The sequence below is a fragment of the Opisthocomus hoazin genome, chromosome 8 (assembly GCF_030867145.1).
Source record: "Opisthocomus hoazin isolate bOpiHoa1 chromosome 8, bOpiHoa1.hap1, whole genome shotgun sequence".
In the NCBI taxonomy this organism is placed as follows: domain Eukaryota; kingdom Metazoa; phylum Chordata; class Aves; order Opisthocomiformes; family Opisthocomidae; genus Opisthocomus; species Opisthocomus hoazin.
Window position 1 is genome coordinate 23,082,560 of NC_134421.1, and position 25,359 is coordinate 23,107,918.

General features: G+C 44.9%; 1 long non-coding RNA gene across 3 annotated transcripts in view; it reads left to right on the top strand.

The window, feature by feature from the left end:
* Positions 1-25,359, top strand: part of LOC142362307 (uncharacterized) — a 142,972-nt gene that overhangs the window by 106,975 nt on the left and 10,638 nt on the right. For all 3 annotated transcript variants that reach the window (XR_012764940.1, XR_012764942.1, XR_012764941.1), the window contains 2 exons: positions 485-610; positions 7,289-7,426. This is a non-coding gene — a long non-coding RNA (uncharacterized LOC142362307). The remainder of the gene's footprint in view (positions 1-484; positions 611-7,288; positions 7,427-25,359) is intronic.

The following is a 25,359-nucleotide window of genomic DNA, read 5'->3' on the forward strand; positions in this document are numbered from 1 at the left end:
TCTTTATACCAAATTTAACATAATGTATATATGGCTTATGCAAGAAGAAGGACAATTTTTCTGTTTTCCTGATGTATCATATAACTCTGGAATCTGTTCTTTTCATAATAGCATCATTAACGATTAATTTCAGTTTATTTGGAGAAGGAAAAAAAACAAAGGAAATGAAGACTAAGCTTGGAAGGTGTGCAATAGGAAGATACAATTCTCTAATAAATATTTTAAAATTCCAAGATAATATGAACTTGGGACTAATATGCAAGAAAACACAGAAGATTTACATATAGTGTGGATGTCCAAGAAGTCTGAATCAAAGTGAAACTGAGGATATAGTTTTGCATTGTAGTGGTCTGTGCTATATTTGGGTCAGGCAAAGAGGGAACGAAAGAGAAACTGAATTATTTTAAATTACAAGAAAGTACAGGTGAACTCCAAATCATAATAATTCCTGAAATAATTGTTTTCCTTTCTTTTTTTTGTTCAGGAGATCCTCAAGTACCGTGGAATAATCTAAGAGTTTCAACAGTGGATTTGAACATGAGCTGCCAGCAAGCTGGATGAATGGTGTGACTGTCACATCCACTGAATGCTCTGGAGCTTTCTTGACAAGGTCTTAATTTTCTGCTGGAGCAGACTGATTTTATTTTGATTTTTTTTTGAGACATCTGAAAATTTTTAGCCTCTAAGCTGTATCAGCAACTGAAAGAATCTGTGAGGACTAATGTAACTATTTGTTTCAAACAACCTACATAGCTATTTTTTTTCTCCTTTTGGCAAGTATCCATTAATATATTTAAGTTTTAGAAAGCCTTGAAGTAATCATTACAGCTGTATCTGACCAATGGATTGCACGGACTACTCACCATCTGTAAGTGATGAGATCTTTTCAGTACAGACAGCCCAATCACTGTAAGGTTAACAGTTTGACCCTCCAAAGAATCCAGATGCTGACTTAAAAACCATGGGACTGGGAAATTTAGGGGACAGCATTTTTGAGTTGTATTTTATGAGTGATATTGTTACTGACTTCTGATCAAATACAACCATCTTCATAAACAAATTTTTCCCCTTCCATCTTTCTCTCCATGTTCCTATATCTCTTGTCAACCAAGTTTATGAAACTGCTTTTTGCAGAATTCTGTTAGAACAGAGTGTTGGGTCTTGGAATATTTCTGAACAACTCATAACGGAGAGGTTAAGCATTGAATTCAGTGAAGCTGCTTCAAGAAAGTTTTCACATTATTTGAACAGCTCCAAGATTTGCTTTCCTGTCACCCCTGCAACAAAACACTTGATTTTTAATATTTTCTGGAGTTACCACTAGATACTAGATCTAGTGTAAAAGTCTGTGACACCTGCTTAGGTCTGTGAAAATCTCTGAACCTCACTTAAATAAACACTAAACAAAAATATACCTTGCATACTTGACAGTGGAGAGATGCCACAGTTAGATGACAGGGCCACCCTATGAAAAGGGACATATTAAAATAAAAGACAAGGAAAACAAGAACATATCAAGAATAGTGGTCTGTGTATTTCAAAGGCAACAAGGTATGCCAAGAAAAACATTGTAGTTATGCTTCCAGCTTGAAAAAACATTGGAGAAGCATTTTGAAAAGTTTTCTGCTTCAGTTTCAGTTTGGTGCCAATGTGGATTTTCAGGCTTGTGGGACCTTTTTTTTAAATCTAGACACAATATAGAAAATACAGAATTAAGAAAAAGCGTTCCTAATATTGGAACCCATTTGTTATCCAGTCCGAAAAGACTTAAAAAATAGGATGTGCTGGAAGAGAGAGAAAGAAGAATGTCCTCGCAAATAGCTTAAAACCCCAGAACATTGACACTGCATACGCTTATATGCAATAAAAGATAATGTATTTATCAAACAGGTATTGGTTGAAAAACCTAAAGGAGAAATTAGTCTTTCTTGCAATAGCAATAGCTGAATGGTAAGCCGGTGCTGAAAACCCTTGTTTTAGTTACCTGACATCAGGCATAACAGTCTTAGCTGCAGTGGGACATACACTGTCTCTTTAACAACATTACACGGCAGCTTCTGCTGGCTACATTCTGTATAAAATCCTCTGTTGAATATTGTTCCTTGGAGCAATTATTAGCAGAATAGGCATGGAGTTGGAAAAAAAAAAAAAAGTTTTTTCAGACCACATTGTTACAGATAATCACTGAAAACTGCATGAACGGTAAGGGAATGGACATGAAGAGTAAAAGGGACAGGAGCAATGCTCTCCAGCTTCAGGTGACAACTGGCAAAAGGTGACATCCAGAAAATGTAGCTGGTTTGGACAGGAATGAACGACAAACCAGCCAAACTGAGTAGTGCTCAGAAGGGAATATAAAGGCTTGTGTTTCTGATCAGTCCCGTGTTGCCATCTGTCCCTGCTCTGAAGAGCATAGCAACCCTTAGTGCCTCTACATGGTTGCCTGCTTAGGCCATTACCTGAGCATCTGTTTCATTTTGCTGGATTTCAGTATTCCCACCAACGAGGGCGAGTACAGAACTCTAGAAAGTCAATCTGTATAAATTAAAACAGTAAGCTAACCCACAGTAAGCTGTAAAGCAGGAGGGGAAGGAGGGATGCTGTGCTGTTATTGCCCCTGTGCAACATGCTGTCCACCCTGGCCCTCAGGGTCAAGAACCTCTCCAATTTTCTTCTTTTTCCCCTCTGGCTGCATTTATCTCATGGCAGCACATTTTGTTTCTTTAGCTGTCTGTATGTAGTAGTTCAAGCTACAAAACTGGACATTTTTCTGTGCAGTTGGTTCCATATACTTCCAAAGATCAGAGGAACGTACTTCTGGGTTTTAGTGACATTTGTCATGGGCTGGGAGACATGGGTTGGAACTGTGTGTTCAGCCCCAGTGGAGCACGAAGCCTAGGGCACTCCAGACCAGCCGACTTCCACAGAATAAAACTAGCTTGTCCTATCTCCACCAGGGTTTTTTGATGTACTAGATAAAACAACCAAACCAAAGTTTTGGCAGGGGTCAGAATATGGAATTGCTGTAAGAAGTTCTATGACCAAACTAAAACTTTCTGAAAAATAGTGAGTTAAACACATTTCTGGAGATTATTTAGCTCTTAAAAAAATTACATCACATTTTGCCTTCCTTTTTCTGGAAACTGTCTGAAGTTTCTTAAGTGGCCTGATGGGAGGCAGGGAAAGCCTAAGATCCTGTAGGCTGCTATGTCAGGGAAAAGTGTAACCAACCTTTAAAGATGTATTTCATCCTGCCTCTCCTATTACTAGGCTGTTTTCTGCACTGAGTATTTGTAAGTTACATTGATCTTCAGAAAACAAAAACCCCAAACAACCTCGAAGAAAACCAGCGGAGTTAATTTCAAAACCTTTTATTTGAGAAATAGTGGGTGAAGAATATAAAGACTGTCAGATTAATGCAGTATCGGATAGGGGAAGGAAGGCACATTTCCCCAGCATTAGATACTTAAGATAGGCATTCATGATGTCTTAGCCAGCCCAGCTGTTGAATGCTGCGGCCTCAGGCACCACAGCAGCCAGGCAGGCTGCCTAGGCTTCCTCTGTACCTAGCAGAGAGCGAGACCCCTGCAAGAGGCAACTGAAAACACCTGGGTTAAGAGAGTCCTGATCAGACAGCGAAGGAACCTCTCCCTCTTTCCTGGGTATTGGGAGAACTGCTTGCTTGGGAGGCACCTAAATTTGGGTGATGCCAATTATCCTTTCAATATACATTTTTAAACAAGTAATAAATTGCCTCAAGTCTTCTACAAAATATCATGGAGACACTTACTTTCTGTTGGTTTCATTTCCCAGGAGTATATTTTTATTTCTTTCATTCTCCTAAACTGTCCTTACGTAGTTTTCACATCCCATTCCTTGCACCATTTTGTTATGATCATCAGAATAACACTTCATGATTTGGCCTTATCATAGGCAAAGCAAAACTGATGTACAATGGGAAACAGTGCTTGCTAAATTTAAACATCAAGGTAAACTGTTATTTACATGCAAGACAGCTTTATTGTTATGATCATTTATTTATTGTACTTCTAGTGTACTGGGAGCTTTGCGGCTCATATTGCTAGGTGTGCTCTCTGCCCTTTGAAAACTAATATTTTGGAATTCTCCTGAGAGTGAAAGGCTGGTTTATCTACTCTTGAAGCTTGACAGACAATATTCTTATTTATCTTTTTAAAATGAGAAAACAAAATGTAAGCACCATTCTTTCTGAGCTTCTGGAAAAATGTGCATAGTAGACATGAGCAGTTGCAATTCCCTTCCTCTGTTACTCACACTGGGTAGGAATATTTACAGTTTTTAGGATCTGATTGCCTTCTTCATGCAATGCAATTCACTACCATGGCTGGGGATAAATACTGCAGGGAGGGTATTGTGAAAGGTAAAATACGCATTCTTCTTCAAGGTGGTTCATTTTTCTGTTTAATAAACGTGGTTCACAGCTTCCAACAGCTGTAGCCAGCCGTTAATAATGTAATTTATGTCAGCCTGTAGGGGCCTGGTAGCAGAGCAGTTAGGACACCTGGCCACAGTGTTGGAGCCATGAGCACGAGCTGTGACCCATATATGTGCTGACAGTGGCTCCAAAGGGAACCTGCTTTAAATGAAGGCTTAGTCACTCAGGCTGGCAAGTGGAAGGCGGGCAGGGGTGATGCCAACAGACTCATGCCCATCCTTGCTGTTTTCTGCAGAAGTGGGCATGCTTTTAACTGTATTTACCCAGGTCTCATCCCAAAACTCCGGGGGATGGTGGGTGTGTGCTAAATGCATATCACTGCCCTCTTATGGACAGAGTCAGCGGTGATCGGGAATATATTCTCTGTCCCCAACAGCAAGGTGCATGGTATGCTTCAGATTGAGAAAGTCTGTGCATCAAATGGTGGCAGCCTTAGCTTTCACAGCAGTACGATGGTAAGAGCAATACGTGCTGTTCCTCTGCTGTTCTGGAAGGGGGACAAGCACACCAAATCACACAATCACTGCACATTTATTATAACACAGAGGTAATAATTTGGCGGAATAGTAGTCCAAAGCTAACAACAATTCTTAATGTGCCCCTGGATATTCTGTTGGGCCCCACTAGAGGCAAGGGCATCCAGTCAACAAGTGATGTCTTTATTATGTTCTTCTGCACAGACCCAAGCTTTGTCTTGCTGAAGATGGCAACCTGGTAGCCTGTTACTCAAATGCACAGGCTGTCCTTGAGGTATGTTATGAAAGAAAATAGGTTAGGAAAATAGTATTATTTCAAAGCAAACTGAATAACAGTATCAAATCTGATGGGGTAGCAGTCAGGTGAAAACAAGACTTAGTAACTTCTATGTTAAGGGAGAGACAAGAGTGCATTCTTCTTATCTGGCAGTAAAATTCCATGCTTATAGTTTTGGCCTGCTGCAGTTTCAGTCTCTTTTTTAAAAAAGTGATATCGAGCTCCAGCTCCATTAAGCTGTTTGTACCTCTTCCCAATCTCTCAGCATCTCTTGGAGCTCTGGTGTCTGTGCTGGATCTGGCATCAGGCTTTGATCTCCACTCCTTGCGATAAACAGCCGCTGCTTTTCTCTGTAGCTGTGCACTGCTACTAAGGTGCCCATCAGTCAGGGGCAGTTAAATGCTATAGCTCCCAGTCTAGTGAGTTAGTTACGCTAAAGAGAGGAGATCTTGCTGCTGTCCTCTGCTCTGTTCCTTTCTCTTCAGACTGTATAGTTCTGGGGCTGTCCTCTCCGCTGTCTCTAGGACTCAGCTAATGGTACAGTGAGCTGACTCAACTTGGCAGCACTAAAATAGACAGCATGGCTTCACTAAGGGCAAATTGTGCTTGACAAATTTGGTGGCCTTCTATGATGGGGTTACAGCGTTGGTGGATAAGGGAGGAGCAACTGATGTCATCTACCTGGACCTGTGCAAAATATTTGACACTGTCCCTCATGAAATCCTTGTCTCTGAATTGGAGAGACATGGATTTGATGGATGGATGACCCAGTGGATAAGGAATTGGCTGGATGGTCGCACTCAAAAAGTTGCGGTCAATGGCTCAATGTCCAAGTGGAGACCAGTGATGTGTGTTGATCCTCAGGGGTCGTTATTGGCATTGTTAAACATCTTTGTTGGCAACATAGAGTGTGAGATTGAGTGCAACATCAGCAAGTTTGCTGACGACACCAAGCAGTGTGGTTCCATTGACACGCTGGAGGGAAGGGATGCCATCCAGAGGGACCTTGACAGGCTTGAGAGGTGGGCCTGTGCGAACCTTGTGAAGTTCAACAAGACCAAGTGCAAAGTTGTCCATATGGGTCGGGGCAGTCCCAAGCACAAATACAGGCTGGGTGGGGAATGGATTGAAAGCAGCCCTGCTGAGAAGGACTTGGGGGTGCTGGTTCACGAGAAGCTCAACATGATTCAGCAATGTGAACTCACAGCCCAGAAGGCCAACCTTATCCTGGGCTGCATCAACAGAAGTGTGGTCAGCAGCATGAGGGAGGTGATTCTGTCCCTGTGCTCCACTCTGGTGAGACCCCATCTGGAGTCCTGCGTCCAGCTCTGGAGCCCTCAGCACGGGAAAGACATGGACCCGTTCGAGCGGGTCCAGAGGAGGGCCACAAAAATGATCTGAGGGATGGACCATCTCTGCTATGAGGAAAGGCTGAGAGGGATGGGGTTGTTCAGCCTGGAGAAGAGAAGGCAGCAAGGAGACCTTGTTGCGGCCTTGCAGTACCTGAAGGGGCCTACAAGAGAGCTGGAGAGGGACTTTTTACAAGGGCATGTAGTGATAGGACAAGGGGTAATGGCTTTAGACTGAAAGAGATAGGTTTAGACTAGATGTAAGAAAGAAATTCTTCACCGTGAGGGTGGTGAGGCACTAGAACAGGTTGCCCAGAGAAGTTGCCCCCTCCCTGGAATTGTCCAAGGCCAGTTTGGATGCGGCTTTGAGCAGTGTCTGCCCATGCCAGGGGTGCTGGAACTAGATGATCTTTAAGGTCCCATCCAACTCAAACCATGCTATGATTATATGATTCTGTGAAATAACCCCCAAACAAAAACAAAGTATAGATTTTGCTGCTTAGTGAGTTGAATTGGCTTTGTGGTACAGAGTATCAGAAGTTACACAAGAGAGGAGTTGAGGCTGTGTGGTTGGGAATGGGGATACAGACAAGGAAGAGGAAGAAGGAAAGTGGAGGATCAGGACCATTGCATCCTAAGGCAACCAGCTGTTAAATCACCGCTCCACATCTGGCCTTGCGCACAGCATCTCAGCACCTCTCTCTCTCTCCAGGCTTCCTTATGCCATGGCCGTGGAGCAACGGTGGCCATTTTACAGGAGAAGGCACAGAGCCAATCAGTGGGTCTCCCGGTGCTACGCAGATTAGCTGAGGCATGGCAAGGAACTGCATTCAGGTGTCGCAAACCAGAGGTGAGTGTCTGAACAGCTGGCCATTGCTCCTTACCAGAAGGTGCAACGAATCTTTCTTCCTCCCTCTTTATTCTTTGTATGGTAACTGTACTTCTGCTTACGAGCATACAGGGGTATTTTAATATTGCACTGCAAAGGCAGAGGTTTGGTATGCTTCATCTGTCTTTTTGTCCATAAACCATTGCAAATAATCTGCAAGCTAGGGAGTAAAATGGAAGTTGCCTTCCATTTGTTGCTGCCCTGTTGTAGTGTGACTAGTTAGCTGCCAGAATCTTTTAATTTCTAAGCTAAATGTGCTAGCGCTTGGATTTCAAAGTGCAAAACCGTGTTCAGCATATTCATATGCAGGAATGCTTCTAACTGGATTTTTTATTAATTTTTTCTTTGTAGTCAGGATTGGTAACATGAAAATATATTATGCCTTTTGAAAGCCTCAAACTAACATGCACCAAAGATTAGCTTGTTTCTACATGATAATCATGTGACGCTTAAAAGTCACTGTGCAGACTGTACATGACACTCAGGGACATGTTTAAAGCAGTGTGATCATCTTTCAGTCTGGTCTCTCACTTTGCGTGCATTTAGAGTAAGTCAGAAATATTCTACTTGCAGGTCTTGCTGAGTTCTCTTTAACTACCCACTTGTAAAATCTTTTAGTAGCATGATACAAAGGCAGAAAACAGCTCATATAGCATCTTGAAAATAAAGTAACACACTGGACCTGAAAGCTTCTGAATGATGACATATTAGTTGCATTTCATATTAGTCCCAAATAATTTTTTTATTGGCTGCTTTTCACCCAGTGAACGTAACCTCTTCTGCTTGTAGGGTTTGTACAGACAGACTGCGCTTTGCTTGTTCGTATTCCATGAGTATGTTTGCAGTATGGAATACTTGGTATCCACAATACAGGCTGTGCTATTTAGCTGTGATTAGTTACTTAAGTCATTTGTTATTATTTCCATTACCTAATTGGGGGAGAAGCATTTATAATTAGCAGGGTGAGTTTAGCTTCTGAATAAGGCACTAATTTGCGGGATTGGATTTAGCAGGGAAATAGAATTAGGACATTTTCCATTTTCTTAATAGTACAAGTCTTGTCCATAGAATCAATCCTAGAAAATGAAGTTACTCTTAATACTTTAGGAAGGGAATGTATTAATTTTAAATACTGTATTCTATTTAAAAAGGAATGCAACTGTGCTCTTGATATTAACTGTGAGAAATGCTGTCAGTATGGAGTTTGGTTTATGTCAGTCTGTATACAGCGTGTATTGTGCCTGTTATGTACTTAGATATCTCTGTTCTGTGGGCAGTGGCTCTCCTAGTCACCCTTCAGTTTGAACCTGTAATCAGCGATATAGCTGTAGGCAGAGGCTAAAGGTTTGGTACAGGGCTCTGGTTAAAGCCACTCCTAGCTGTTAAGGCAACTTTTCTGTACTACTTACATGGTACATCTGCTGAAATGAATTAGGAATTTTGACAGTTACGAGCTAGAAGCTTATTCCTACTTCCTCATTTGGAAACCTTTATAGGTATACATTCGATGTTAGAGTCAGGGTAACAATGAGAGTTAGGACCAGTTGGAGACCTCAGCTTCTGCTGAATCTGTGTGGGAATATTATCGTCTGGTTAGGAGTATTATCCTTAAATCTGGGCAGATCCGTGTCAATCATGTAGTTTTAAAAATAAGCTCAAGCTTCGGTATTGGGTTGATTTTATTAAGCATAGTCTCTGGCAACTCAAGTTTTAGTTCAATTTGTATTTGCCTTTCAGATTGCATTTTGAACTCTGGCCAGTACAAGTGAGAGACTGAGACTGGACTCAAAAGTGACAGGGCAGTGCGTCTAGCCTCTCACTGCTCAGTGATGAGCATGAGCGTTTGAGTAGTGCTTGCAGGGCAGTCTTGACTTCTGATGGGCTTACATAGAAATGGTAAGTTAGATGTCAGGATGAATTCTCTTCAGGGGGTGCTTGTTACTCTTCATGGACTACGCAGAGAGACTAGTGTGGTCTGGCTCCTAACTCAGATGTCTACATTAAATACCTGCTGCTAGATGGGATGAATCAGGTCTTTTTTGCATGTTGGCAGTAGCACTAACGAGGATCAATTGCCTGAATTTTCAGCACATCAGTAGCAATCTAGTACTACTCTAGAATTTACTCAGAGTATTTTGCTCCATGGTTGCTCTCTGTGTCAGATATTTTGAATAACATTTTGAATCCTTTTGACAAATATGGAAATACTGTGAAAATGGGAAAGCTGGAGCCAAGGTAGGCGAGTTCATTCCAGCTTTCTTCAGGCTTGATCTAACTCTGAAGAAAGTGCCTTTCCACAAGATGTTGGGTGGAGACACCCCAGGTTCTGTAGCTCAGCCAGTCTGGCTATTGCAGATGGAAAATGTTATTTCTTTTATAGTTCAGGCCAACTTTGTGCTTGCTTCTCCTTTCTAACAGATGTACAGATTCACCATACATTTGGTAGAGTTTTCCCAATAAGCCCAAAGGGTATGGAAATAGTCAATAAGCAATACCTATTGTGCCTTTCATCTTTCAGCTGCAAACTCTCTGAAGACAGCCACCTCCCCCTTGTACAGAAGAGGAAACTGTAGTTGTGAAGGGGCTTGAACAGGAATTAAATCTTGCTTCTCTGAGGGTTGGGCTTGGCACAGAATTCATTAATCTGCAGCTCTGGCCCAGGCAGGCATTTTCCTTGATCTTTCCTCCTCCTTTCCCTTCCTCCTCTTGGCTGCTTGTCCTTGTCTGGCTCTCCCTCCACCGTGCTGGCACAGTTGTGAGTAGGACTGCAGAATAAGTTGGACTGGGGAACAGTTCCAGCTTAAAAAAACCGATTGTTATGTTGGAGGTACAGATTACATTTCAGCTGAATCACTTCCTTAGGAGACTACATAAATGTTTGTACTGGGATGGCACTGAGAGAACCAGGATTGGAGGTGAAGGAGGAATAGCTTCAGCTGGCAAAAGCATCGTGGCTGCCAAAGCCTCAGTCCCAGCGAAATGCTCTGAGAGCAAGGGCGAACATGATCAATTGACCTGATACAGCGTTGGCGATGGACCTGCTCTGAGCAGGGGATTGGACTAGGTGAGCTCCAGCGGTCCCTTCCAACCTCAGTTATTCTGTGGTTCTATGATTCAAGCTTAAAACCTGTTTCAGGCATCCTTTCACTCTGTCACACTGTTGCATGCGTATCTTCAAGAGCACGGATACAAAGCTAAGATCAGTACTGTCCAACAGAGGTAGAGGCCCTCTGACCACCTGGTGTGCTGAATATAGTAAAAGCCAGATCACATCCACCCAATTTTTATTTATTAACAATGCTATTAAAACTTCTCTTTCTTCTTTTCTGCTTTGTCCTAAATAAGAATTACAAACGTGGTACTGTGTAAAGACTGTTGTATTTTGATTTGTTACATCTTAACTGTAAATTATGTGAAAACTGAAAGGATGATGTTTAGGTAGAAACACTAGACAACTCTGCACCGGCACCACTGTCAAACTCTCTGTGATACCCATGCTACTGAGTCTGTTCTTCCATAGCCAGTGGCAAAGCAAGCAGTGCTTTCTCTGGTGCAGCACCATCCCTGAAAGCCATCTATCATCTCCCAGGATCAGGGCCACCACGTGGTAGTAGCAGATTGCATAGCTGTGTTGAATACGTATCTCTGTTTCCTTCTTACCTGCCGTGATGCTGGTGTTGAAAGTGATGTTCCTTTCCAGGTGCCTGGCCTCATGTGCAAAAAGCAGAGGGAGTGAAAGACAAGGTAGCCCTCACTCTAGCTGCAGTCATGCAGATATCAAAGAAAGTGCTTGAAGTCCACAGTTCCCACCTGCCTGAGGTGTGTCCCCTGGCATTCCAGCTCTGTCAGCCCCTGCTACTTTCAAGTGAGATAATATTCAAAAAGACCACAGCATACTGCACAAAGAGATCAAAGGCCAAAGAGGAGCACTGTGTCCAGCGCCCAGTGTGATGTAGCTCACTTTTTCAGCAGCCTGCATGATTTCAACTAAAAAAAGAAAAAAAATCTTTTTAGTGTGCATGAAAGTACAGGTGTGAGGCCTAATTCTAAAGTTTTGCCATGTTTAAGTGAGAATTAACTCCAACTATGCAAATGAAACTAGAATAAATCTGTTCCGAGCTGATATAAGTGTATCTGAGTGGGTATTTGTAAGAAATGGTGCAAGCAAATACAGCTCCACTTATTGGATATCTAGAATAGGATTCACTGATGGATTCAATGGTGAGGAATAAATACTTTGCAACATGTGAGTCACCCTATTCTAAGGTAAAAATATAAATTAATTCAGATGAGTTGTACTCCAGAATTGCTTCTCCACTACAGTAAAAAGGTTGTCTAGACAACTAGCTCAGTTTTGCATGTTTACATTGATCCCTTGTTTACTACAGGCCTCACTTGTGTCCAGGCTTAACATGGCAATCTGAGAGCCTCATCCTGTTATTAATGTGAACATGTTTAGCTCTGTCTGTATCTGCTCCGTACTGAAGAGAGGGGCTTGTGGTGAGGAAGGACAGAAGCATACCGACATGCAGAGTCGTGGCCAGAACGAGGCCACGGGGGATATCAGCCACGCAGTGGCTTCAGGGAGGGTGTCACAACTTGGGGAGCATACAGCCAGGGTGATGAGTGAGGGCTGAGGGCATGCCAGTAGCTGTTGCTGCCCAGACACAGGGCCTGCACATCCCTGGTGGCAACCAGTAAGAATGTGAAACACAGAAGAAGCACCACAGTGGGATAGCCTTGGAGAGGGATGCTCCCAAATCTGCTTGTGACAGCTTGGCCTGCATTTCTTGCATGCCAGCAAGCATTGCATATGACCCAGGAAGAGGAACGTAGTTGCATTCCTTACAAGCCGACATCAAATTATTATCTGCAGCATGTGAGGGATATTTTAGAGAAACCATATTTGCCACTGAAACATAATGTGTTCTTCATTATTTTGCAGTGTGGTTTGCTGCTTTATGTGGCTCTGCTGCCAGATGTCTATGGTGACGTTCACACAGCAATCCTTGCTTTTTAAAGGCTCAGTGTAGTCTATTGCGTAGTCTCTTAGATTTCTGTTCATGTCCTGTCAAGCGGCTCTTGCTAGGCACACGGGTCTTTACACATGTCCCTGGCTACCTTTCGGCCAGTCCTCAGAGAAAATTCTGTGTAGTGACCAGCCCCTGTCTCCTCCAAGCATGGTGAGCCAGGCTGTAGTCACAGCACCTCTGCTTGTTGTCAGTGACCTTGCCAGTGAGACAAATCAATCCCGAAGGAGGACTTGCTCTTTCAAAGGAAGTCAGTGAGCCTTTGCGCATTACAAGTTGGCATGATACGTGTTGGATATTTGAACCAGAGAGGGCAAAATCCCTTGGGCCTGTTGCCCAGGCTTTATGAGTTTATTTGGGGATGACTGACAGCATGCTGTCCCCAGCTCTGTGCCTCACCCTGGACGTGCAAGGTGCCTCTGAGTCAGCTGCTGCATCACCTCGGTGTACATCATGGTCACGGTCTGTGGTATAATAGGGCTGATTCATGTTGATTCATCAGCAGCTCAAATGTCCATACAGTCTGCACTAGGCAGAAGGCCGGGGCATTATTTTTCTCCTTTCATCCTATCTATCTAAGGCATTTTTACTCTGCACTGCAGCCCTTAGCCAAGCTTGAATATGGGGAGATTCACTGTTCTGCAGAGCATTGCTAGAAATTCTTTCTTCTCCCCTCATCACCCTTCTTTCAATGGGCTCTCTTTGGTCTTCGCTTCAGTTGAAGAAACGGTGTGTGATGGGTCCTTGCCATGCTGCCAGCCTGTAGGTGTCTGCAGGGTGCTGCCTCCTTCAGTTCTTGATAGCCCATTGAGGCAAATACTTGGGCATTTTCCTTCCCTTGCCTTTTTTTTTTCCCCTCTCTCGATGGGGTCCTAACCTGTTCTTGTCCCTTTTAACTACTCATGCAGAACTGGAGAACGCTATGACACAACACTGTTAAAAATATTGCAAAATGTTCCTGCATTTTCTACACAGCAGCTGTGAACAAAGCTCACAAAATGCCATGTTATTATGTACCGCAGGGAAAAGTACTGCCTGTTGTATGCTGGCTGCTTCCCTGCTAGCAAGAAAGTTCCCTTCTGACCCGCTGGCGTTCCCTGCAGGGCACAGATACCCTGAGCGGCTCTCAGCCTCAGCCCACCACTTTCCTCCTTCACCCTACGCTCAGCCTTTCGTTCCCATCCCCGCTTCATCCTCGCAGCTCTGCCTCTGCGACCGCGTGCCAGGCAGCGGATTGAACCCTATCACTGAAATGATCAAAGCTGAAAGGAACTTTATTTCCAAGGGTTATTTTCACTCCTGATGGCTGCAGCAGTATAGTTCTGCAGTTAGCAGGCAGTGTCTGGCAGAGAAAGTGGCTCTGGCCAGACAGGAATCTCGCTGGTGGCTTTGCCTTGCAGAAGGCAAAGTTTTGTGGCACTGCTGCTGCCTGGCAGGAGTCTGTCAAAGGGGCTTCAGGGTAAGAAGAGTGGGGGATCCAGAGGATCTGCCCAGGGAGACCTCAAGGAGGTGGTGGGGCAGGGTGAGAAGAACGGGAAGAAAGGTGGAAATGAAGGTATGAAAACTCAGTGGGTCCAGACAAGACTGGGAGTGCTGTCAGAATGGAGATGGGGCTAGAGGAGCCTTCACTGGGCAGGGGGAGAGCTGAGCGTCAAATCGAGGAGAGGGATGTTGAGGGGAGTTGTCACATCTCTGACTAGACGGATATGGCTAGTAAAAGCTCAGACACGCTTCTAAGCACACCGACTTTTCAGTGACATGGAGATGGGCTTGTGTGCCTGAAAATCTGTCTGTTTTTTCTACCCAAATACACAACTTAATTTAGCAAAAACTAGGACCTGTCCTTACAAACATTGCCTTGGTTATGTCCTGAGACCATCACAGCTCAAAGAGCCACACTATTACAGCCAGAAGTAGAGACAGAATGAATTGGAGGAAAAATTCAAAGGCAGGACTTCTTGCTGGCTTTGCCAAGGATATGTTACATACAAGCCTCCAACTTCCTCAGTCTCTGGCCAGTAGTAGATTTTACATTCTCTAGGATCCCTAGAGTTCAAACCCATTTAAAGTCTAAAAATGCTTGCCTGTTTGGTACATAGCCAAGTCCTGCTCGTCTTTCTCCAAAATGAGCAGAGCTACGCAAATAGTAGAGATGACAAGGATCAGTCCCTTCCTGTCATCTTGGTGCACAATTTCCCCTGATCTTTACTAGATAAACAGCCTCAAGCTAAATATGTCCGTCAACGTATGTGTCAGAGCTCTATCCCCAGGCTTGCCACAGCACAGACACCGCGTGGAGGAAGTCGCTAGCGTATGATAACTTACTGCCTCTGTGTTTCTAGTTTAGTGAAGGGTAAGCGATGGTGTATGATTTTAGGGAAGACTGCTGATTTGCAATCTCTTCAGTAAATTGTAATGTTCCTTTAGACACTATCCTTAGTCTGAATACATTAAGCCCACTGGTGAAAAGATAGCCACAATTTAAGTAAATTGTACAGTTGCTGGAAACAATAAAAGAAGAAAAGAGTTCTCTTTGTAGTCAGTCCTCCCACTCATGGGATCAGCTAGTTTTGTGCCCTCACTGTCTCACACCACAAACCAGCGGGGAGAAAACAGTAATTCTTAACTCTCTTTTTTTGAAGTGGAGGAGGCAAGGGAAGGACATTTTTGTATTCTGTACAGCTTTATATGGCAGCAAGCTTGCATTTGGCCGCAATTTTCATGTGTCTCACTAAAAGTGACTATCACACCTATCCTGAGAAATATCAGCAGCGAAACTGTCGCTTTATTGTGAAGAAAGAAAATGAGACAAAAAGAAGTGAAATTGAGGGAATTAGTGTCAGGACTTTCTGGGTCTAGTTTTAAGCTTAGTTTATTAGAAACTGTTAAATGGAGAGGTGAGCTGTTTTCAAAAGGATTTTTGATGAAATGCAGTCAAACAGTAATGCTTCCAGACTTTCTCCTCCCATTTACAACATAGGGCTGTGGAATAGGTAACTAGGGAGTATTCTGTCTCATCAGTCCTCAGATCCAGAGAAGATGAGAGAGGGAGGAATAGGCACTTTGATGCTGAAGTGCTAGCAGTTGACTGCAAAGGATCCCTGAGTTTGTTGTTGACAGGAGAAAGCTTTTCTTCAGGTGTAAGGACACTGTCTTGGTGGTTATGGTCTTCGCCTCAAATGCAGGCAATAATTAGATATCGCTGTGCAACGAACTTTTCCCTGGGCATTCAGGAGGAACCTTCAGTATCTCTGTGCCTGTTTACTCCCCAAAACAGGGGTTTATTTGTGCTTTCTGGGGACCAATGCTGGTGAAAGCAAATGCCAAACCATAGCACCACTTAAGGCCAGTAAAGCAGCTTAAAAAAACAGACTGTTGCCTGTTCCGACTCTCAGTCAGTTATTCCTGTGCTTACAGAAACCTCTTTACAATTTCAGCACAAGCGTTTGTATGACCTTGTGGGGAACTATATTGGAAAAACTGCATATTTTTTTCCCCAGGGGCTGTTTTTCAGCTGGATCAGTTCCTGATCTGGTTCACCATGTAACCACACAAATATTTATTATGGCACAATACAACAGATGATCTAGGAGAAGATGTGGGAGTGGGAGAAAGCGGGGACTGCTTTATTGGCAGTCATGTTCACTTAAAAGAATACCAAGCTGTAGCTTAAAGAAGAAAGGAATAGCAGTGGGATAACACATCTGAGAGAAGGGAGTTGAGGCATGTGAATTATTCCCCAGAAATGAAAACACAGCTTCAGATGTCAAATGGTGCAGTTACAGGGGTGAATATCAGCTAACACAGCCATTTCCAAATGATGCAGTCTGTAGGCAGGGAGATTTTTCAGTATTTGAGCCACTCTGAAACTTCCCTTTGAGGGAGCTGGGAAGCGGAAGATGCAGATGGTGGATCCAGACAAAAGCAGCAGATCTGCATGTGGATGATCCTCCACCTCCATGTGATCCCCCACCCGAGGGGATGCGATACTAGACCTGGTGGTCACCAGTGCAAGTGAGCTCGTTGGGGATGTCAAGATCGGAGGTAGCCTGGGCTGCAGTGACCACGCGCTGGTGGAACTAACGCTACTGAGGGAAATGGGAATAACGAAGAGCATACTCAGGACCCTAAATTTTAGGAGGGCAAATTTCCAGCTCTTCAAGGAGATAGTCAGAAGGACTCACTGGGAAATGGTCCTCAGGAACAGGGGAACAGAACAGAGCTGGCAGGTCTTTAAGGACGTATTCCAGAGAGCGCAAGAGCTCTCGATCCCCAAGTGTAAGAAGCTGGGCAGAGAAGGGAAGAGACCGGCATGGCTGAGACAAGAGATGCTGGTCAAACTAAGGAAGAAGAGGGAACTGCACAGGCAGTGGAAGCAGGGACTGGCTTCCTGGGAAGAGTATAGGGAAGCTGCCCAGTTGTATAGGGATGGGGTCAGGAAGGCCAAGGCACAGCTGGAGCTGAACTTGGCAAGGGATGCAAAAAATAACAAGAAGGGCTTCTACAGGTATGTCAGCCGGAAAAAGATGGTCAAAGAAAGCGTACCCCCGCTCATGAGCGAGATTGGCAAACTGGTAACAGCAGATGAGGAGAAAGCTGAGGTACTCAGCAACTCTTTTGCCTCAGTCTTCACTGACAACCTCTCTCCTCACTCCTCCCGAGTCGATGGATGGCAAGAAGGAGACCAGGAGGGTAAAATCCCTCCAGCTGTAAGTGAAGACCAGGTTCGGGACCTCCTGAGGAACCTAAACATACAGAAGTCCATGGGACCTGATGAGATGCATCCCAGGGTCCTGAGGGAACTGGCTGATGTAGTTGCCAAGCCACTCTCCATGATATTTGAAAAGTCATGGCAGTCAGGCAAAGTCCCCAGTGACTAGAAAAAGGGAAACATTGTGCCCCTTTTCAAAAAGGGTAGAAAGGAAGACCCTGGGAACTACCGACGTGCCAGCCTCACCTCTGTGCCTGGGAAGATCATGGAACAGATCCTCCTAGAAGATATGCTAAGGCACATGGAGGCCAGGGAGGTGATTCGAGACAGCCAGCATGGCTTCACCAAGGGCAAGTCCTGCCTCACCAACCTAGTGGCTTTCTATGATGGTGTAACAACAAGGGTGGACAAGGGAAAACCTATGGACGTCATCTATCTGGATTTTTGTAAAGCCTTTGACACGGTCCCCCACAACATCCTTCTCTCCAAATTGGAGAGCCATGGATTTGATGGGTGGACCGTTCAGTGGATAAGGAATTGGTTGGATGGTCGCAGCCAAAGAGTAGTGGTCAACGGCTCAGTGTCCGGATGGAGACCAGTGACGAGTGGAGTCCCTCAGGGGTCCATACTGGGACCGGTGCTGTTCAATATATTTATCAATGACATGGACAGCGACATCGAGTGTACCCTCAGCAAGTTTGCAGATGACACCAAGCTGAGTGGTACGGTTGATACACCAGAAGGACGGGATGCCATCCAGAGGGACATGGACAAGCTGGAGAGGTGAGCCTGTGGGAACCTCATGAAGTTCAACAAGGCCAAGTGCAAGGTCCTGCACCTGGGTCGGGGTAATCCCCGCTATCAATACAGGCTGTGGGATGAAAGGATCGAGAGCAGCTCTGCTGAGAGGGACTTGGGGGTACTGATAGACGAAAGGCTGGACATGAGCCGGCAATGTGCGCTGGCAGCCCAGAGGGCCAACCGTGTCCTGGGCTGCATCAGGAGAAGCGTGGCCAGCAGGTCGAGAGAGGTGATTCTGCCCCTCTACTCTGCTCTGGTGAGACCTCACCTGGAGTATGCGTTCAGCTCTGGAGCCCTCAGCACAAGAAGGACATGGAACTGTTGGAGCGGGTCCAAAGGAGGGCTACAAAAATGATCCGAGGGCTGGAGCACCTCTCCTATGAGGACAGGCTGAGAGAGTTGGGCTTGTTCAGCCTGGAGAAGAGAAGGCTGCGGGGAGACCTGATTGCAGCCTTTCAGTACTTAAAGGGAGCCTATAGGAAAGATGGGGACAATCTTTTTAGTAGAGACAACAGTGACAGGACGAGGGGTAATGGTTTTAAACTAAAACAGGGTAGGTTTAGGCTAGATATAAAGAAGAAATTCTTTACAATGAGGATTGTGAAACACTGGAACGGGTTGCCCAGAGAGGTAGTGGAGGCCCCATCCCTGGAAACATTCAAGACCAGTTTGGACAGGGCTCTGAGCAACCTGATCTAGTTAGCGGTGTCCCTGCTCGCTGCGGGGGGGGTTCGACTAGATGACCTCTAGTGGTCCCTTCTGACCCAAAACTTTCTATGATTCTATGATTCTATGATCTGCAAGATCTGAAGTGAGATCCGATGTGAGATTGTTTGGGATAAATACGCTGGTCTCTCTGTGTTTGTGGGCTGCGTGTGTACAGGGTAGGATGCTGTGAGGGGTTCTTACGTGGTTTTCTTCTCCTAAAGGTGCTTGCCATGGGTTTCTTTTGGAAAGAGTTGTCACCAGAAGGAGAATATAACACATGGATCTATTTACCACTGTTTTCTTACTGAGCTATGCTGCTTGCAGCAGCCTTCTGGGCCCTGCACTCTGCAGTGGCACAATAGCCTGACCAAATCCTCACAGTTCCCTGTCCCACGCTGCCAGTGTTCACCCTGACTTCTGTCAACTGGCACTTGGGCTTGCCTGGCCTTGGAACAAGTGCCCTGTCTGTACCTGCCCATACTCCCCAAAGTAGACTTTGCAGGGCCATTGATGGGCTCTGGCATTTGTTTTAATATGTCTGGGTTTTATGCCAAAGCATCCTATTTCTAATGCATCCAGGTGGAGAGGAGAGGAACTGAATAACCATTGTTTTCTGCTTTGTGAGGCTCTACTGCATTTTATAAAACCCTTCAGAGAGAATTCCCAGTCCAGAACGAGCTCACAACATGCTTCAGCATTATTAAGCTAGTGCAGTTGCCAAGTCTGTTCAGAGCCTTACAGCTACATGTGTGCTGAAAGGCTTTTCAGGATAGAGGTCCAAAAATGCTGGGCTATGTCTCTGCTGCAGCCTCAAGCACCAGTTTGTATCTGCTCTTTTTCTCCAGGACCCGAGGTATAATTAATTTAGACACATTGACCAAATTTTGAACTTGTTAGCTCAGCTGCCTACAGCACTCTAGCTAGGGGGGCAAGGGGTTCACCAAAAATTTCATGTCAGAAAATCAAGGTAAATTAGGCAGCACTGAGCTCCATGGTGCTTCAGGTTTATGGCTTTCCCTGCCCCAAAAGACCATAGTTTGGGTCTTTTCACATGGTACGGTATTTCTGGGGCTATCATACCATTACATTGTGATGGATTGTGCTTGTCGCATACTACGGAGATAAGTATCCCCTGCTTACACCTGCCTTTTGAAAGATTTTCTACCCCACTATTGTATATAGTCTCATAGTTGTACATGAGGTAACATAAGGGCTTTTCTGCTCTGTAGTCAGTGTTGCGGGTGGATGGACTATGTGCAAGTACTTTGATTCTAGACTAAATGCCAAGTCTGATTTAGCATGGCACTTCTTGTATTAGCATTCGCAGGGACACATGAACCAGTTCCTTTCAGAAATGTTTTTTAATGAATGAAGTCCTGAATATCCAAGTGACTCTTCATTATTCACTGGTACTTTGTTTCAGTAGATGCAGTTTCAGTCAGGATCTCCCTAGCTTTTAAGTGAATGATGTTATTATACCTCTACTCCTTCAGAGACTCTCAGGATCTGTGGTGAGATCAAAGATGTCAACCACTCTGTGATCTTCATTAAAAGGGAAAGACAGCAGGGAGAGGGCTGGCTCAGGCAGTGAAAAGATCTTTTAAAAATTTGTCTCTTCAGACCATAATAACGGAGCAATGATTCTTGCTCGGTTACAGGATGCAGGGCGAGAAGCAGAGCAGTGCTGGAATCAGACAATTCGGTAGTTTCTTTCTTTTGCGCATGGGGAAGGTCCTTTCTAGAGCATTACAACGCCCCTGCATTTAACAACATCGTAGGAAACCTGATGGGAAGGAACGACCTTTGGAATGGGTTTATAGTTCCAGCTGCTGCAAATTTAAGGACAAGATTGCTGGGCTTATAAAACTATGAGTGAAAAGTAAGCAAAAATATTATCTTAGTCAATTCGAGGAGCAGAAAGACCGGGAACTTTTTTTCTTAGTAATTTTGCACCTTTGCAAGACAGCATCAGGGCCTTGAGGGCACCCCCAGACCTGACTGCCCCTGCCCAGCTCTCTGGGACTCCCCTCACCTGCCCACAGCCCAGGACCCCATTTCAGCCCCCTGGGGCTGTTGGTCCCTGCCCCAGCGATGCTGCAGCAGGGCCGGTCTCCAGCTCCCCACAGCCCTGCCTGGCCATGGGGCCCCGGAGCCAGGCCCACCCGTGGGTCCATGTCCCCATCCCCAGGGAGGTGCCCTGTACCCCCGGGGCTGGGGCTGCCTTGGGTGCCCCCCAGCAGCCCTGTTCTGGGCTCTGCCCGGCCACCTCCCACAGGGACCACCCAGCACCCCAGCCCCAGGGAGCCCCGGGCCCTCGCGGAGCGCTGACGGTTGGATTGCTTGTGCTGGAATTCAGCCAGCGCCTTTCTGAGGGCGTTTTCCTGGTGCTTTCTCAGATACATGAATACGTCTGAGCTGACTAAAAATATTCTTATCTATTATTCAATAATCTCTTCATCTTTCACCTTGCTGCTGGGTTGCTTTGTAAAACTTTAACAATAAGCTCGTTTGATTGAAGTGGAGATAAAGGTAAGCTCATATGTGTAGATTTTTCTGGAGAACAGTTTTGTGAAACCCGTGTGCGTTTGGTCTGTCTGCTTGTTTCAAGACCTACAGATACTACTGTAAGAAGAGGTTGCTTGTTTGTTTCTGCATGCATTTTGAGCATGTAACATAAGACAAACATGTTCTTTAACCTTTATTTGAAAATATCTATTACAAAAGCATGGAGCTCGACTCTGATACCCAGGAATAGCAAATGAGCTGCTCACTAATGTGAAGCAATGCTCGAAACAGTGTATTTTCATTACTGTATTTTTTTCATTTGAGTGATTCTTTTTCATCAGTGGCAGAATGTTTGCTGAATGTATTTAACAATATTCCCTTAGTAAGTTTATGACAGTCATGTGTTAGAGGCTGGAGGAGGAGGAGGAAGGGTGGAGTTACTTAATGTGAGAAGAAAGAGAAGACCACAACAATCCCCTGCCCCTCTTATCCTGTTTTGGATATTACGGCACAGTTCTGGGTTTGGAAATACGCAGTTTCTTTTTTTGCTCCTGGAAAAAAATAAAAGGGGAATGCATTTTTCAACATGATTGTGAGGAGGAACTGGCATTCTCCAGCCTGCACAACCTGTGTGTGCACTGCACGCAGGCAATGTGAGAATGTCTGTCTTGTGAAGATACTTGTTCAGGAATGAGAAGGGAAACCTATATGCTCTGCAACATGAGTCCTACCTATGTCTGCTGGTTCTGGCTGGGATAGAGTTGATTTTCTGTGTAGTAGCTGGTATGGGCCTGTGTTTTGGATTTGTGCTGAAAACAGCGTTGATAATACAGGGTTGTTTTAGTTATTGCTGAGCAGTGCTCACACAGAGTCAGGGCCTTTTCTGCTTCTCACACCACCCCACCAGTGCACAAGAAGCTGGGAGGGGATGCAGCCGGGACAGCTGAGCCCAGCTGACCAAAGGGATATCCCGTACCATACAGTGTCATTCTCAGCATATAAAGCTGGGGGAAGAAGAAGGAAGAGGGGGATGTTCGGAGTGATGGCATTTGTCTTCCCAGATAATTGTTAGGTGCGATGGAGTCCTGCTTTCCTGGAGATGGCTGAACACCTGCCTGCTGATGGGAAGCAGTGAATGAATTCCTCGGTTTGCTTTGCTTGTGCGTGCAGCTTTTGCCTTAGCTATTAAACTGTCTTTATCTCAACCCATGAGTTTTCTCACTTCTACTCTTCCGATGCTCTCCCCCATCCCACTGGTGGGGGGTGAGTGAGCGGCTGTGTGGGGCTGAGCTGCTGGCTGGGGTTAAACCATGATACTATGCTAAGAAATTTTGCCATGAAGTATCTATCATCTGAGTGGTTGCCGTAGTCCAGATAGGTAGATACCTGCCACCTTCTGCTGCTTTTGCCATGGAGATGGTAGATATGATAGCAGTGGCTTCTTCATGCTTGCCAAAGAATCTCTATCACATGAGAGATCCCTCCATATGTCCTGTATAAGCAGGACTGAAAAGTAAACTATTATTAAAAGTAATCTATTTTCTGCGTACTTCCCTGAATCACAATCCTAAAGGAAGGGAGGGTTAAAAGCATTTTAAAAACCATCTTGTTAATTAAAAATTAATTAAAAATATCATATTAAGCCTCTTTGGCCTTAACTATATTGAGAAAATATACGGATTTGGCATGTAACTTGCACAAAACACAGTTGTGTTTCATAATGCAGTAGCTTGTCAGAAATTCCTGCCCTTGCTCCTTCCAAGGACAAAATGAAGTTTAACATTGAGATAGTTAGAAAACATTTTACCTCATACATTTTAACACTGCATTTTCCCTGTATAGTGTCAAGCTTAGTTATTCTAATTTTATCTTCAGTAATGGGTTCCTAATTTTGCTGTTGTAGCTGTTGTTCCCTCAGGGCATTTAGAAATGAGAGTCAGCATTTAAAAAAAACGCTTACCTGTAACAGGATTTTAATAATGAAATCAGTGAAAAGAGTATTTCTGACTGTAAATCCTGAATACTTTAACATAGATACATAAAGAGTTGCTAACATTTATTCAATGCTGAGTTTTCCAGCTCTGTTGCATTTAACCTCTTATTTTTCCTGGGAATATTCTGTGCAGACCTGGAAATCTCCATTTAGAGGAGCCAGTGGATGACATGTTTTCCACCAAAGCATTTGTCAGATGTGGTACAGTCCACAGGAAACCTTTCAAAACAGAAGAGGAGTGTGAAGCCAGTGCAGCGTTATGGCATTATGACCAAGAAGCTGTCTGAGCTTTGGAGCAACATCAGACACTATCTCTGAGATAGAACTGGATGCAATTTTTTTCACTTACATGGAAAAGTTGGCTACTCCAGATCTAGAAGGAGGCACATATATGGCTAGGTAGGACTCTGGGGGTTTCCAGCAGCTGCTCTTCACCTGTGTGAAAAGACCTGTGTCTTGCTATGTGTGCGTTTCCAGGAGATGGGCTTTTCTCCTGGGGAGGCTCTTCTCTGGGTCTCGTCACTGACTGCAGCTTGTCTGCTCTGCCCTGTGCCTTCGCAGCATTTTTATCTGAACCTTTCAGGGTGTCTGGAGGTCCAAGGAGAGCCCCGGAGCCAGCGCTTTGGGGTGGCCGGGTACTCACTTCCCCTGATGGCCACAGTATCAGCAGAGATGAATCCGCAAAGGTGTCAGTGGGGCCCACTCTTGCACACTTCATGATTTTCATGTCTGTAAATTACCCAAATAGGATACTGTGTTTGAAAAAGGATTATTTTGCTGGGTCTTGTTTGCCAAATATCAACCTGGAGCAAGTTTTTACAGCTGAGATGCAATGGCCTGATAGCAATATTTATGACAGAAATTCTGACACTGGCCACTTGGCCACTGGAAGACTTTGTTGTCAAAATGGCTCTTCCTATTGCAAATGGGAGTATGTTCAGGGAATATTGCTTGGTGCTTCTATGAGTACAGGCTCCGGGATGGTTAGTGGCTAGCCAAGCCCACAGGCGCTGTGTGCAGACCTCCCCAGGCAGCCCTGCCAGTGACAACAACAGCGGGCGCTGACGCAGCACTTTTCATTTTCAGGCTGGTTGGCAGCGGGGACAGGACCTGCTCCTCACAGGCTGTGGTTGCGGCTGGCTGCAGAGCGGTGATGGCAGCTCTCCTGCGGCTCTGGGCAGCACAAGTCACAGCCGTACGTGGGACACGGGCTGCCCAGCACTCCCACATGCTGCTCGGAGCAACAGCAGTGTGTGCCCGAAGCCAGGGCACAGAGCAAATCCCAGCGCAGGCACTGGGTGCTTGCCAGGGCTACCACGTTGTGCCTGCCTGGAGACAGGGCTCCTCTATGAGGCTAAATAGACAAGGATTTCTTTATTAGGATGTTTTTGATGGGAAATATGCCCATGAAGCACCAGGGCACTGTGGCTTCTGAAGCTCTTCTCGCTACCCTGCATGTCATTGTGGGGGATTTTGTTCCTCTTAAGGCAAACACTTTTTGATCCTGATCTCATTTGCCAGACTTGGAGCACTCCTGGGTAAGGAATACCAAATATGCAAAATTATATAGTGTTTCTACAGTGGTATTACTCATTGAATAGAATCATAGAATCATTAAGGTTGGAGAAGACCTCTAAGATCATCAAGTCCAACTGTCAACCCAACACCACCGTGCCTGCTAAACCATGTCCCAAAGTGCCACATCTACATGTTTTTTGAACACCTCCAGGGATGGTGACTCCACCACTTTCCTGGGCAGCCTGTTCCAATGCCTGACCACTCTTTCAGTAAAGAAATTTTTCCTAATAACCAATCTAAAGTCCTCAGTACCATTCAATGCCCTTGTGCAAAGAAGGTTGTGACAAGGCAAGCTCATGACAGGGGGCTTTGCCCTTGTGGAACTGCAGGATAACCTTTCTGCAGATGTGCCCTTGGGAGATACTCAGAAACTACGGTCTCGTATGTTGGCATGGACAAAAGCTACCTAGAATTTGGATAAAAAGGAAAATGTATTTGCTGAGCCATTCTTGGTAACGCAACAGCTTGTACAGCAGTGTATTTGTTGTCATTGGCCTGGTTTCGGCAGCAGGGTATGTTCAGTTCATATTCAGTCATATAAAAGAACATGAAACATGACATTGTGACC